Raw genomic sequence first — 15,404 nt, 5'->3', positions numbered from 1 at the left:
CCTGGTGTAGACCCATGCTGGCCCTGTGCATACTGTTTCCATCTCTGTGAGTTTATATGAGCTTTGATCTATTGATTTAGAGGGCCTTGTTTTATTAGTGTTCTCCATTCTCTCTGGTTCTTACACGCTTTCTTCCTCCACTTCTGAAGGGTGCCCTGATCCCTGAGGGGAGGGGTTTGATAGAGACATCCCATTAGGGCCAAGTGTTCTGAGGTTTCTTACCCTCTGCGTAATGTCCAGTTTTGGATCTCTGTATTTGTTCCCATCTGTAGCGTTTTTTTTTTTGGGGGGGGGGGTGTTGTTTGCTTGGTTAGGTTTGGATTTTTGGTTTTTCAAGACAGGGTTTCTCTGTAGCTTTTTAGAGTCTCTCTCTCTGTAGACCAGGCTCGCCCCAAACTCAGAGATCCGCCTGTCTCTGCCTCCCGAGTATTGGGATTAAAGGTGTCCGCCACCACCACCACCGGGCTGTTTTGTTTTTGGTTTTGTTTTGTTTTGGGTTTTTGGTTTTTAAAGAACAGTACTTTTGGTTTTACCCTAAGTCCCTGGGTTATCTAGAGTCAGGTTCTTGGTCACTTAAGTAGTGTTGGGTATGGGTTCCATCTCTTGCAGCAGGCCTAAGTCAAATCAGTTATTGTTTGGTTACTCCCACAAGCTTTGTGCCACCAGTGCCCTAGCATATCTTGCAGTCAGGACACCATTGTGGAGCACAGGGTTTGTGGCTGAGTCAGTGTTCATGCTTATTTTTTGATAGTATGCAGAGTGCCTTCCTGTACCAAAGATGCTAGGATGTAGAGGTGAAGGCTCTGTGTAGACACAGCTCAACCTCTCCACGTTCAGTGAGCTGTGCAGGTGCTGTCTTCAGTGTCAGGTTGCAGAGAGCAACCTGTAGTCTTGGCTACAGCCTGGGTGGTTTGGGAGTTCCTACAGGACCCCTTAGGCCAACAGTTCAATTATGTACAACCCAAACCCAGTACTAGAAACTTCATTTGGTGACAAGAGATGTCCAGATGGGTCTCTGTCTCTTCCATTATTTGGCAATCTCATTTAGATTCCCTTCATGTAGGTATATATTTTAGGAAGCTTCGACTGGCAACATTTTTAATGCTGGGACTTTAGTTTATGTTGTCACCAAGTTCTATGTATTGTTTCCAATGTCAACAACTTTGGATCTAGAACAGAAAGGGGGCATTGATGGGAGAATTGGTGAAATATAAACAGAGCCTGCAGTTTTGTTACAACAGAGTTACAATGTTGATTTCTTTTTTTGTTTGCTTTGTTTGTTCAAGACAGTATTCTTCTGTGTAGCAGTTCTGCTTGTCCTGTAGACTAGCTCTGTAGACGCTACTGGCCTTTAACTCACAGAAATTCATCTGCCTCTGCTTCCCAAGTGCTGTGGAACACAATTAATAAAAACCCAGAGACAGAAATTGGGGTTCAACCTGAAGGTCAGAAAAGCAAAACAGCCAGCCTTCAATTCTTACCTCTACCTCAGTCTGAAATGGTGATCCTGCCTACAGGAATCTCAGAATATACAGGAATCTCAGAATGAGACTGATTGAGAGCTGTCTCCTCCTGTCTTATATTCCTCTCTAGTTCTGGGATTAAAGGTGTGCACCACTACTGCCTGGCTTCTGTGGAAGCTAGTGTGGCTAGTGGCATTAAAGGTGTGTGTTATTGCTGCCTGTAAGGCTGGCCAGTGTGGTTGTTTTACTTTTCTGATGCTCAGGCAAGCTTTATTTAGTAAAATACAAATGAAATGCCACTATAGTGCTGGGACTAAAGGTGTGCACCACCACCACCCTATCAGTGTTGGCTTCTGAGTCTGGAGAGTTGTATCATGGTAATGTTACCATGGGGGTAAGTTGGGTAAAGGCAATACTGGAATTCTGTGTTGTATATTACTTAAGTTTTCAATAAATCTAAAATTATTCCACCCAAAAGTTTGAGTTATGATTTGGCGTAATGGTATATGTAGTTGTATGTGTGCTCACCTATGTGTTCACATGTGGGGAACAAACATTGATATCATATGTCCGTCTTTATTGCTCTATGAATTCTTGTTGTTGTTTGTAAACAAGATCTCTCCCTGAACCGTAAGCTCAATGCTTCAGATGAGTTCATGCTCCCAGGAGCATGAGCACTAGGTTTGCAGGAGCATGCCACCACACTTAGCTTTTCACAAGGGTGCTGAGCATCCAAATTCAGTGCTTGTTTAGAAAACACTGGGCACACCAAGTCATCTCTCCAGCTCCTCCACCTTATTTTTTGAGAAAAATTCTCTCAGTAAAGCAGCACGCATGTGGAAGTCAGAGGGCAATCTCTCCACCACAGGTCTGGGGACCAAACTCAGGCATCCAGGCTTGTGTGGCAAGTGCCTTTATCTGCTGAACCATTTATTGGCTTTCATTTGAGACTTTCTAGTTCTAGCTTGTATTCTCCTCGCTACACATATGGCATACTGTATTTTGATCTCTTGCTGAGTGGATCTTCCTGTCACACATATTTGTATTATCTGTAGGCTTGTGATAATGCTGTTTATTCCTTTACTTTACAGAACCTTTCACCCTGATATTTTTCTGTTGGTTAGATTGATTGTGGAAGAGCTAGATAACACTGCTGACTGGTGTTGGGGCGCTGTGTGCTTAGTCTCTGTAATCTCACAGGGCTCTCTTTTCTGTTGTTTCAATGTCATGTCAAAAATAGCAGTTCACATTCTAAAATTAAAGGATTATTTTTTACAATTGTTTTCTTCTGCCAGCTCTTTCCTCTTTCCCCATGTAGACCTGAGCCTTCTCTTTCTTTAGCTTTTTTCTGCCCTTATCTTGCTAAAGCTCATGGCCTCTCCTAGAAGTTACTCGAAGGATAGGTCCTGTCTCAAATGGCATGTGGGTCACTCCGTCTTGGGGGTTCACGTACAAGGAGGCTGGAGCACCGCATCCTTCAGGCTCTTTGTTCTCCTCACACATGGACATGACAAGCTTTTCAGATTCCACGGCTGCTCTCAGGTCGAGCCTCTGTGTTTTCTCTCTTGTCTCTCATTGGTTTTTAGCTCTCTCTGCTGCCCTATCATTCTCCCTGCCCCACAGAGATGTCCATTCTAGGACGGGTTTTTACTGCTCCCTAGTCTTTCAGAATCTCTCTCTCTCTCTCTCTCTCTCTCTCTCTCTCTCTGTGTGTGTGTGTGTGTGTGTGTGTGTGTGTGTGTGTGTGTGGTCACTTTTTAAGTCACAGCAGGAAAAGGAAACATTAAACTCTTTTTTTTTCCTTCTGTATATGTGTTGCTTTTATTGGTTGATGAATAAAGCTGTTTGGGCCAATGGATTAGCAGAGTAAAGCCAGGTGGGAAATCAAATCAGAGAGAGGGAGAGAGTAGGCAGAGTCAGAGAGACACCATGTAGCTGCCAAAGGAGAAGGACGCTGGAGCCTTACCGGTAGGCCACAGCCTCATGGTGATACACAGTTAATAGAAATGGGTTGATTTAAGATGCAAGTGCTAGCTAAAAATATGCCTGAGCCGTCAGCCAAGCAGTGTTGCAATTAGTATAGTTTTGTGTGATTATTTGGGTCTGGGTGGCCAGGAAACAAACGTGCAGTCTCTGACAACAAATGGCCCTAATGTGGAGCAACCACATCCACATAAAACCTGAGAGAGCTTGGGGAGGAATTCTAGACACAAAAGAACAGAGTTAAGCATGACTTCTTGGTAACAGCATTTTCTCAGGTGGGCTCTGTTTGCTAGAAACAAGCACATCTTCTTTAAGAGATGGCTTCCTGGTTTGTACTCACTACAATCTTAAGTAACTTTTATATTTCATTTGGAATTTAACCACAGTGATGAAAAATTTGAAAGAAATTAGTGAATTTGGAGGCTGGCAAGATGGCTTAGCGGGTAGGGCCCTGGCTACCAAGTCTGAGGTTGAGTTTCAGATCCAGGACCCCTGTGCAGAAAGGAAAGAACACCCACAGGTTATCCTCTGACTTCCACACATGTGACACACATAACTAGATAAATACATGTGATTTTAAGATAGTTTTTGAAAATTAGCTATATAAATGTGGTTGGACTGAAGAAATGGCTCAGCAGCTAAGAGCATGTACCGCTCCTACAAAGGACCCTAGATCAGTTCCAGCACCCGTGTTGGGGAACTCACACAGACACACACAGACACACACACACACGTATGCACGTGCGCACACACAGACAATTAAAAATAATAAAATAATTTTTAATTAACCAGTTTAAATTATTTATTGTACATGTCCATGTTTGGAACACCCTTCACAGTGGTCATTTTAACCCCTTCAGGAGATTCTGTGAATAGATGTACCGAAACTGTTGAACATGTGCCGCCTCCATTGATGATGTCATAAATATCTTTGTGTGCTTGGCTGTTTGTTTTGTTGAATTATTTCCTTATGAAAGAATCCCAAGAGTGGGATGACTGGGTCAAGGGTAGGAACATCTCCCTGACTCTAGCAGTTTATAATCTAAAAATGTGTTTAAGAATTATTTTTTGGTTATAGGGGAAAGGTTGAGGCTCAGTTGTCAATGGTGAGGATACTACAAGGAAAGCCCTGCTCCTCAGTGTCACTGCTAATGGAACCTGTCTCCCAGCTGTCGTTCTCTTCTATTCATTTCATTCAGCTTTCCTGTTTGGGATGCATTTATGGAGTGCACTCTGCAGGACCCCCTGAGGTGTCTCCCTGCCTTGCTGCAGTAAACCCACAAGACTGTTCTGTCCAAAAACTGATTCAACATGCATAGTGCCAAGAGGACCAGGTCGGAGGTGCACTGGCCTGCTCTTTCTGAGTAGTGTGAGGATGCTGTGGCCTGCAAGACAGCTCCCTCGTTTTCTCCAATGTGTCTGAGATTGTCTAGGGAATCCTAGAATCTTCTTCCAGAGAGATCTGGTGTTAACAAACCATACCTGTCCATAGGTGGGTATGAACCCCAGGCCTAGCTCTGAGAAGAAAGAGGAGAGTCTAAGCAACTGTAACTGCACCGACTGACCTGTAAGAGCATCTTACTGCCTTTGTCCCAATAAAGTGCTGAGCTAGAAATAACCTCATAGTGACCTGGACACAACCTTCTTGTTATCTGGACTCAACCCACACTTAACCTTCAGCTTCATTTTCCTTCAGCCTATCTTCCCATGATCCTTGAAAACTGAATCTTGATCTAAAATCAGATCCCTTTAGTTCCGGTTCTGGATGTGGTTCTGAGTCTCAGCTTATCCTAGTAGGCATTTCCCCACATGAGAGTCAGATCCTGCTCCACAACCTGCTGAGTTTCTACATTTGATCACCTGAGTGCTGAAAACCAAGATTCTGGACCTGTCTCTACTTTATGCTGCATGGCCCTACCTCCCATCCGATGAAGCCTGCGATCACAACCTGTCTGTCGTGGTTTGAATTGGAAAGTCCCCCAAAGACTCATGTGTTTGAATACTCAGTCCATGGGGAGTAACACTATTAGGAGGTGTGGCCTTGTTGGAGTAGGTATGGCTTTGCTGAAAGAAGTATATCTCTAGGGGGTGGGCCTTTAGGTGTCAGAAGCACAAGCTAGTTCATTTCCTGCTACCTGTGGATCAAGATGTAGAACCCTCAGCTTCTTCTCCAGTACCATGTCTGCCTGGACACTGTCATGCTTCCCACAAAAATGGTAATGGACTAAATCTCTGAACTGTAAGCCAATCCCAATTAAATGTTTCCTTTTTAAGAGTAGCCATGGCCGGGCGGTGGTAGCATACACCCTTAATCCAAGCACTTGGGAGGCAGAGGCAGGCAGATCTCTCTGAGTTCAAGACCTGCCTGGTTTGCAAGAGCTAGTTCCAGGACAGGCTCCAAAGCTACAGAGAAACCCTGTCTCAAAAAACAAAACAAAACAAAAGAGTTGCCATGGCCATGGTGTCTCTTCACAGCAATAACTAAGACATTGTCCTAACCTTCACCTTGTCTTAATAGCACCTGTCAAGACCAAGTAATTCCTGAGACCATCCATGTTGCCAGGGGACATGTATCTAAGCTTGCTAAGTTAATAATCACAGTGTTTTCAAGGTGAGCAATCCAAGGGCGAGAGAGTAAACATGACTTTTCAGAAGTCAAACATCAAGCCTGTAATCATATCTGTACACGGAGCCCAGAGTTCCTGACTCCCGGATGGAATGAGCAGGTGGAACATTAGAGAAGAAAGGCAGGAAATGACTCTAAAGCTTAAGTTCAACAACTATTCCTAAGACCCACAGAGTGGAGAAAGAGAGACAGCCCAGGACTTGAATGCAAAGACAAGTCTTACTTTTCAAGACCCAAGTATAAAATCAGGAAAATCAAATCGTAGGAGTGATCTTAGGTGGAGCCCTGGATCATTGGACTTTGTTTAGTTGTATCACCAGACTGCCCCAGATACCTGGTGTAGGAACTGGCCAATAGGTGCAGGTCAGGGGTGGGTCCTGGGGGAATCACACTTATAGCCCAGGAGAAGAGAATAGACATGAATGTGAGGAAAGATACAAGGACTGGAAACTGGGCTGACCTCACTCACATCCAATGCCCAGAGAACCTATATATCACTCAGGGCTCCCTATATCACAGGAGCTACATTGCTCAAAATATATATCCTCACAGTCCACAGAAGTCTAATGCTTCCTGCAATGTTTCTATAAGATCCAGGACACATATCTTCTCTTTAGCTGGTTTCCCAGGGTTAATGGTTCTTTAGTACCATGTTGCTTGGCACTGTGTCAATCCAAGCACAAAATTTTGCCCTGTAATAAAAAAATAGAATGCCATATATTGGGTTAATAAACTTTTCTGAAAATGATGGGCAAAGGGTGGCCTCTCTCATTAGACAATTCTACTACTACGTGTTCCTCTTCTCTTCAGTCCTTGTGAACAAACCCAAAGACAGTTTTCCCTATTAGCTTCAACTCTTGATCTACCAATATGGCAACCATGGTACATGTATCTTCCTCCTCCATTTCCCTCCTTCCCTCTCTCTTCTGTTATTTTCTCTCTTGTTGATCTCTCCAGTATCAGGCATGCAATTAGAATGTCCTACCTTATTCAAGAGTGTGCCCCTGGCCATGCCAGTTCAGTTGAATCCCAAAACCAGACTAGGAAAACTTGATCTGCCCTGTGCCTTTGAAGGCATTTTATAGACTACTAGTAGAGGAAAAAGGCTCAAAATGAAATACTGCTTTTATTTGATGAGCCAAAGTCATGTGTATGACAACCAGAGAATCTCAATGTTTTCAGATCTGTGTAAACTCTCAAAGTATTCTCAGGCTACAAACTCTGGGCAAAATGTAACTTCAACTCAACTGCAAACATCACTCAGTGAGCATTTCATGAATCAAACTAGGTAACCAGGTAAGCAATAAAACTTCAAGACACGAGCCACCTTAGGGTTGGCAAGAGATTTGAACCTAGAGTGGCTCCCAGGTACCCAAGCCGAGGTCCCCAGTTAATTCCTTGGGCAGCTGGAGATAGGGAACCTGAAATGACCCTATCCTATAGCAATACTGACGAATATCTTGCATATCATCATAGAACCTTCATCTGGTGATGGATGGAGATAGAGACAGAGACCCACACTGGAGCACTGGACTGAGCTCCCAAGGTCCCAATGAGGAGCAGAAGGAGCGAGAACAAGAGCAAAGAAGTCGGGACCACGAGGGGTGCACCTACCCACTGAGACAGTGGAGCTGATCTATTGGGAGCTCACCAAGGCCAGCTGGACTGTGACTGAAAAAGCATGGGATAAAACTGGACTCTCTGAACATGGCGAACAATGAGAGCTGATGAGACGCCAAGGACAATGGCAAGGGGTTTTGATCCTATGTAATGTGCTGGCTTTGTGGGAGCCTACCCAGTTTGGATGTTCACCTTCCTAGATATGGACGGAGGAGGGAGGACCTAGGACTTACCACAGGGCAGGGAACCCTGACTGTTCTTTGGACTGGAGAGGGAGGAGGAAAGGAGTGGGGAGAGGGGGAGAAGGGTGGGAGGAGGGGGAGGGAAATGGGAGGCTGGGAGGAGGCGGAAACTTGTTTTTTTTTTCTCAGTTTCTCAATAAAAAAAGAGATTTAAAAAAAAAAAAACTTCAGGGGGCTGGAGAGATGGCTCAGTGGTTAAGAGCATTGCCTGCTCTTCCTAAAGGTCCTGAGTTCAGTTCCCGGCGACCACATGGTGGCTCACAACCATCTGGAATGAGGTCTGGCGCCCTCTTCTGGCCTGCAGGCATACAGACAGAACATTGTATAAATAAATAAATAAATATAAAAAAAAAACAAAACAAAACTTCAAGACACATGGATTGCTTCCTTTACTAGATAGCGGTATAAAACAACATGAGTTTCTTGATTTTCAAGAGTTACATGGGTCAGGAATTACAAAGGGAATGATAAGGACAGCTGTTATTTGCTCCACAGTGTCTAGAGCCTCAAAGGCTGGGGATTGATTACCAAATGGCTGGATTCAGGAATTAGCTGAGTATTCTTTTACTCATCTGTCTAGTATTTGTGCCCCTCCCCCTCTGGCTTTCTCACAACAGAGTGGTTAGGTTCTGTGGTAAGAAGCCTCTAAGAAAATCCCCCCGAGATTCCTACCTGCTGGAACTTATAGCCTGTGCACCCTCATCCCCTTGACTAACTTGTAGATAACTAACTAGGACATGTCAACACCGAGAGAACAGTTTTCTCATCATTAAATTGCAAAGGCATGTGGTGTATTATCTCTCCATTCCTCTTGTTAGCTTTAATGAAGCAAGCTGTCCTGTTGAAGAGGCTCCAAAAGCCAGCAGAAACCGAGGTCTTCTGTTTAACAAACCTTAAAGAATTGAATTCTTCCCTCAAACCATGGAAGCAGCCTTGGAAATAGACTATTCTCTATTTGTACTTTCATATGAGAGCCCCAACCCCAGTCCTTTCCAGAAACCTCAATCACACTCTTGTGACATGTCCTAAATCATGGATCCAGCTGGCCATGCCTGAATTCCTAACTCATACAAATTGTGAAATGAATAATAAATGTGTGTTATCTTAAGTTGATGTCTTGGAATCCACTTTTTTTTATGGAACAACAGATATCTAATACAGGCTCCAAGAATGAGTGTTCCATAAAAACCATGCAGAAGGTCTGGGAAGATGGCTCAATTGGTAGTATTTACTGTGCAAGCATGAACATCTGAGTTTAATCCCAGTACCCATATATATTAAATTTAAAAAGCCAGTTATGGTGATGTACTTGTAACCTCATCACAGGGAGACAGAGACAGAAGGATCCCTGGGGCTCACTTGCCCACTGACAAGCTAGCCCCAGATACCAGTGAGAGACCCTGTTTCAAAACACAAGGTGGACAGTGCCTGGGGAATGCCCGAGGTGGACCTCTGATCTCCAGGTGCACACATATATGTGTGTGTGCATACTGCCTGAGGTGGACCTCTGATCTCCAGGTGCACACATATATGTGTGCGTGCATACTGCCTGAGGTGGACCTCTGATCTCCAGGTGAAGACATATGTGTGTGTGTGTGTGTGTGTGTGTGTGTGTGTGTGTGTGTGCGCACGCTCGCGTGCATACTGCCTGAGGTGGACCTCTGATCTCCAGATGCATACATAAGTGTGTGTATGAATACTGCCTGAAGTTGACCTCTGATCTCCAAGTGCACACATATGTGTGTGAATGCATACTCACAAACTTGACTAACTCATTAATTTAACTTGAAAAATGACAGAAACTATATTATCATATCATCATTGATGACCTAGACTCAGATACCACATACAGAGCTGGATGTGTAAGTCAATGGTAGACATTTGTGAGGCATACCTAAGGTCCTGAATTCAGTCTGCGGTGTCAAATGTGCACGTATGTACGCGTACACACACACACACACACACACTCAATAATATTACTTCCCTCAAAGTTACAAACCTGCTGATTCAAGAAAATGGGTGGTATACCCCATCTTTCAAAGAGAGTATACAATATCAAAATATCAGGACAAGCAGGAGGTAGGAGAGTTACAGTAATGATCTTGGGAAAATACACTCCATCACACAGTTCTGTGGCCTGTCCTCCAGGCTGGCCTGCACTGCTCAATGCACACATTTCAAGAAAGTTGTGTATTCTTTAACTATTTTGAAACTGGGGTTTTGTTTATGTTCCTTCTGATTTGTCTCCCCTACATTAAAAAATGTTACAAAATTTCTCAGCATGTCACAATCTAAATGGGAGTTTCCCCTCCTGCAGTCAGAGAGACCTCAGAGCCACAATTTCCAAGAATGTATCCGTCTAAAGCACAAGGTTCTCCACTTAAGAAAGACTCGGAGTGGCTTCCAGCATTGCTCTGGCTACATGTGCTGAAATATTCCAGCATTGCTCTGGCTACATGTGCTGAAATAGTCCAGCACTGCCCCACCCTTCATGCCAGAGGAGAAGAAACACAGCGGTGAGAGGAGAATGGGGAGACTGGTGGGAACTGAACAAAGCTGACCCCATCAGGGTCTCTAGCACCCCACAAACTCCTAGAACAGCTGAGCCATCAGGGACCTCGGAGAACCATCCACTGGTAACCACAGAGCGAATACTAAGGAGCACCCAGGGGAACAGTGCACCCCTGACAGCAACAGAGTCGATTTCAGGGTTCTGATACAGCCTAAATGTGCCAGGCGTCACTACTTTGTGAACTCACACACCTGCTGGCTGCGCATCACTGCAACCCGAGCCTTTTGCTACTAGATTTGAAGACATGCAGGTTTTGGCCAAGCTGTTTGCGAGATGCCTACAAGTTCCAGACAATTCTGCTCTCTCCACCTCTGCCAGCTCTCTGGCTTCATGTCGCAGATCTTATGTCTAAACACCTGCTCTTCTCAGAATCCAGCTTGCCTTGCCTTCCTTCCCTGCTTCAGCATGAGATACAGACCTTCCCACCTCCCTTTGTGATAACCCACGCTGGGTTTAAACTCAAGGATTCATTAGTAAACAGCTGGAGAGGGGACAATGACAGCACAGAGAAACTCAAGCAAACAAATTCCGCTGTTCAGATTGCCTGGGTCCTAGAGTGACCCCCCACATTCCTTCCTGCTGTGGCCAGACATGAAGCAAGGGCCAGCCACCTCCCTAAAATGGGAATGTTCTTGATTTCCCCAAATCCTGAATCAGGGAAAGGAGGCAGTGATTTCTCCACACTCAAGCCTAAGGCCCGTGTCCCACATTTTTCTTTCCTTCTTAGGACTGGTCTTGTTCCAGGTGGCCAGAGAACAGAAGCGTCCATTTCATGGAAATGCCCAGCTTCTAACGGATACCAGAGCAGGGATGTTCAGACCCAGAGCACAGCGAGACCAGCAACCCCTGATGGAATCAGCTCGGTTTTCCTTATTCTCTTTCTAACAGGCGTCTACGATGAGGATTAGTTTTCCAGCCATGTGTGTTTCCTAGCTCCTGTAACCAAAGGATGATTTACCCATTAGAAAATCTCTAAGAGCCAGGAGGTGATGGCGCACACCTTTAACCCCAGCACTCAGGAGGGAGACAGGAGGATCTCTGAGTTCAATGCCAGCCTGGTCTACAAAGTGAGTTCCGGGCCAGTTGGGGCTTTTACACAGAGAAAGCCTGTCACACACGAAAGAAAGAAAGAAAGAAAGAAAGAAAGAAAGAAAGAAAGAAAGAAAGAAAGAAAGAAAGAAGGAAGGAAAGAAAGGAGAAAGAAAAATATCTTAGAGTGAGCAGTAACTGATGATTTAAATGCATACTTGGTAAAATAATTCCTGCCTATAAAGGAATCTGTCCTGGTTGCTTTTTTGGGGGGGAGGGTTGGCTTTTGGGTTTTTTTTTTTGAGACAGGGTTTCTCTGTAGCTTTGGGGGCCTGTCCTGGAACTAGCTCTTGTAGACCAGGCTAGCCTCTAACTCATAGAGATCCACCTGCCTCTGCCTCCTGAGTGTTGGGATTAAAGGTGTGCACTACCACCACCCAATTGGTTACTTTTATTTTTAAAGATGTACTTATTTTATGTTTATGAGCGTTGTATCTACATGCCAGAAGAGGGTATCAGATCCCCTTATAGATGGTTATGACCACCATGTGGCTGCTGGGAATTGAACTCACGACCTCTGGAAGAGCAGCCACTGTTCTTACACTCTGAGCCATCTCTCCAGCCCCATCCTGGTTACTTTTTGATGTTAATCTGACATAACCCCGAGTCTTCTAGGAAGAGGGAACCTCAGTTGAAGAATTACCTTCATCAAATTGACCCATGGCCATGTCTGTGAGGGATTATCTTGGCTGATGATTGACGAGGGAGAACCCAGTCCCTAGCGGGTGGCACCATCCCTAGGCAGGTAGACATGGACTGTTTAAGAAAGTTAGATAAGCCAGTAAACAGCATTCCTCCATGCTTTCTGCTCCAGGTTCCTGTCTTGAGACCCTGATGCAACAATGGACTAGGGCCTGGAAGTGTAAACTGAAAGAAACCTGCCTCTTCTGTAAGTCACTTTTAGTCAGAGTGTAATATCATGGCACAAAATAAAACTAGGACGGAGCCATTTAGAAAAACCAACTCTGTAGTTCATGACAACCCCTGACCCAATTTTGTCAAGTAAAAAATTTAGGTTCTTGGTTCCAAGTTATCAGATCTTCCTCATTCCAAATGAAGGTGTTATTGGCTTGCTTGCTTTATTTTTTCTTATGACTGAAGCAGGAGCATAGAGAGCATAGTATTTGCTTAGTATGTACAACCTGTGTTCAACCCACAGCAGGAAAAACACTGGATATGGTTAGTTCATACCTGTAATCCCAGCACTTGGGAAGTAGAAGCAGGAAGGTTAAGAGGTCACAGCTTTGCTGCTTGCCTTGTTTTAAAAAATCAAAACAATTAGCTGAGCAGGGTGGCACGTGCCTTTAATGCCAGAACTCAGGAGGCAGGAGCAAATGGATCTCTTTGAATTCAAGGCCATCCTGGTCTACACAGCACGTTCCAAGCCAGCCAGGGATACATAGTAAGTCTGTGCCTTAAAAAGAAAGAAAAGAAGCTTTTACTCTAATTTGCATAAAGTGCTGTATTTACTCCTCTCTCTTCTCCTTATGCCTGATCTTCCTTGTTCTCTTTTCTTTCTTTGTGTTACACTGTATCCTTGTGTACATTTGTGCAGGGAATGTACATAGTTATGAAAGGGGACATAAAGTTAATTGTTTTTCTAGTTCTAATTCTGTCATGGACTTTTTTGGTCTGGATGGTGTATACATGCATAAAATATATTTCATACCAAAAGTGTAAAATGTAATATGAAGCTTCACAGTTTCCATTTTTAATGCCAATTCTTTGTATAGGTTCATTAAGCTGTATAGATTTGGATGTGATTAATTTTGATATGAAATGCTTTTATTTATTTGTTATTTCTAATAATAAAGTATTATTAAAATTTTAAAATATAATTTGTGTAAGATCCATGGGAAGAACTTCTTTAGACTCTTCCTCTTTTAGGAGACAAGCTATATGCAGATTACAAATGGAAGGGGTCTTTCTTTTCACATTCTCCATCAGGCGATCCAAAATCTTATTTCTAATTTATTATATTATTATATTATTTTTAATGAGGGGGGCAAAGTATGTACATGTGCAGTCAAGTAGCTAGGGAGTCCAGAAGGGGGCAGTAAACCGCTTGGAGCTGGAGTTAGAGGCAGTCATGGGCCTCCTAATACGGATGTGAGGAACTGAACTCAGGTCCTCCGCAAGAGCATGGAGCCATCTCTCCAGACCCAGATCCAAAAATCTTTAGGTCCAATCTTACCCACCGCCACCTTGTTCCATCTACTTTCTGGACAGAGGAAAGAAGGGTTCTGTGAACATCATAGTTTGGATTAGACCAACAAAAGGTAGAAAAGCCGAGTTTAGGATCCTAGCTACCCTGGCTGTAACTTGCTGTACTTGGTCTGAAAGGCAACGTTACAGATTACAAAAACACGCGGTGTGCAGACTGGCCAAGCCCCCCGCCAGTTGCTCCCGTTCAGCTGGAAGTTAAACCGGACAAACAATGGAGCAGCTTTCAAAGCGAACTTCCGTTTCCAGGATGAAAAGGAAACGTTGGGACAGAAGCTCTTAGGAGACACCTGTGGCTAACAGTGGCCTTTGCCAAGGAACGCAAAGAATTCGGGAAACCGGGTCTTCAGAGCCATCACGTTGGTTGGCCCATCTCATAAGCTTCTATAAGTAGGTTCTCTGTATCTAACTCTGTACTGAGAAACAGACAGATGACAGAGACTCCTGCCTGCCCAAGCCTCATGGTGTAGCAAAAGGAAGAAAGAAGTAAATATAGAATTTGTATTCCTCTAATTTAAACAAATTGGACATCCTAATTAAAACAACTATGGCAACTCTGGGAACACATGTGCCTGAGGACAGAGGGAGTCTGAGCAGGCTGTCATTTCCTCATTCTCCCAACTGTACTATGTCTGGAAGATCTAGGACACCTCTGGACCCTCGCTGTAGCTCGCCACCCTCAGAATGGCTCTGCCATTGAAGGTCAGCTCGGCTGTTGTCAACAGGCAGTGACACAAAGCACCTGTCGTCTTTGGCACAGACCAGCTGAGCAAATGCTTAACTCAGAAGCCTGTTATAGTTTTTGAAAAAACAAAACAAAACAAAACAAATTACATCAGCACTTACCCAGGAGTCTCCTCAGCAGGCTAAAGAGTGCTGTCTTCAGTGTGAGGGACAGCTGTGTTCCTGCCTCGGAGAATGGGACAGAATTCTGCAGAGAGTGAAGTGGGGCAAACGTCTCCACAGCTCAGTGCTTTGCCAGGCTACCCAACAGAGTCCCCAGAAAAGGCTTGGCAGGGAGGCAGACATTCCGAGAGGTCTGGGCATGCGAAGCCCTTTGCTGTGGTGAAGGAAATGAAGAAGTTCAGCCAAGGCCCCAGGCTCCCCAGGAAATAGGGGGCATAGATGTTTACTGAGCAGCTTCCATAGGTTGGGTACCTTGGCCAAAGATCTCACTCACCTTCCTACTTAGAAACCACCTGTGATGATTATTGCTGGCTTTGGAGGCGAGTCTCTGGGCGTGGGTAACCTGCTGTAGCAATGTGTGCCACCATTCCACAGACTAGGGTTCTGGACTGTATAAAAAGAAGAAATGGAGCTGAGAACCAGCATTCAACACTCTCTGCTTGCTCACTGTAGGCACGGTGTGACCAGCTCACCTGCCGGCGACCATGACTTCCTTCATGGTGAACTGAACAGTAAAAGTGTGAGCCTAGAAAGCAGACCCTTCCTTTCCTGGAGTGCAGTTATCAGAGAGTCAGAGCAACAAGACAAGCAACTGGCATGCCTCCTGTGCTCACAGCTGAGCAAAGCCACGTGCAGAGCAATCGCCAGTACTGGACGCTTGACCACAGACTCTACAGGAA

General features: G+C 44.5%; 1 long non-coding RNA gene across 2 annotated transcripts; it reads right to left on the bottom strand.

The window, feature by feature from the left end:
- Window positions 1-9,604: 9,604 nt before the first annotated feature.
- On the bottom strand, window positions 9,605-14,738 carry LOC142849565 (uncharacterized). Of its 2 annotated transcripts, none has more exons than XR_012910590.1 (3): window positions 14,665-14,738; window positions 12,239-12,332; window positions 9,605-11,442 (listed from the first exon to the last, which is right to left on the bottom strand). It is a non-coding gene; the product is annotated as an uncharacterized LOC142849565 (long non-coding RNA). The 2 variants fall into 2 exon arrangements; XR_012910589.1 differs by lacking the exon at window positions 14,665-14,738 and adding an exon at window positions 12,787-12,982.
- Window positions 14,739-15,404: the final 666 nt, after the last annotated feature.

The sequence above is a fragment of the Microtus pennsylvanicus genome, chromosome 5 (assembly GCF_037038515.1).
Source record: "Microtus pennsylvanicus isolate mMicPen1 chromosome 5, mMicPen1.hap1, whole genome shotgun sequence".
In the NCBI taxonomy this organism is placed as follows: Eukaryota; Metazoa; Chordata; class Mammalia; order Rodentia; family Cricetidae; genus Microtus; species Microtus pennsylvanicus.
The sequence above is the reverse complement of the archived record's forward strand: the minus strand, read 5'-3'. Positions and strand labels throughout refer to the sequence as shown.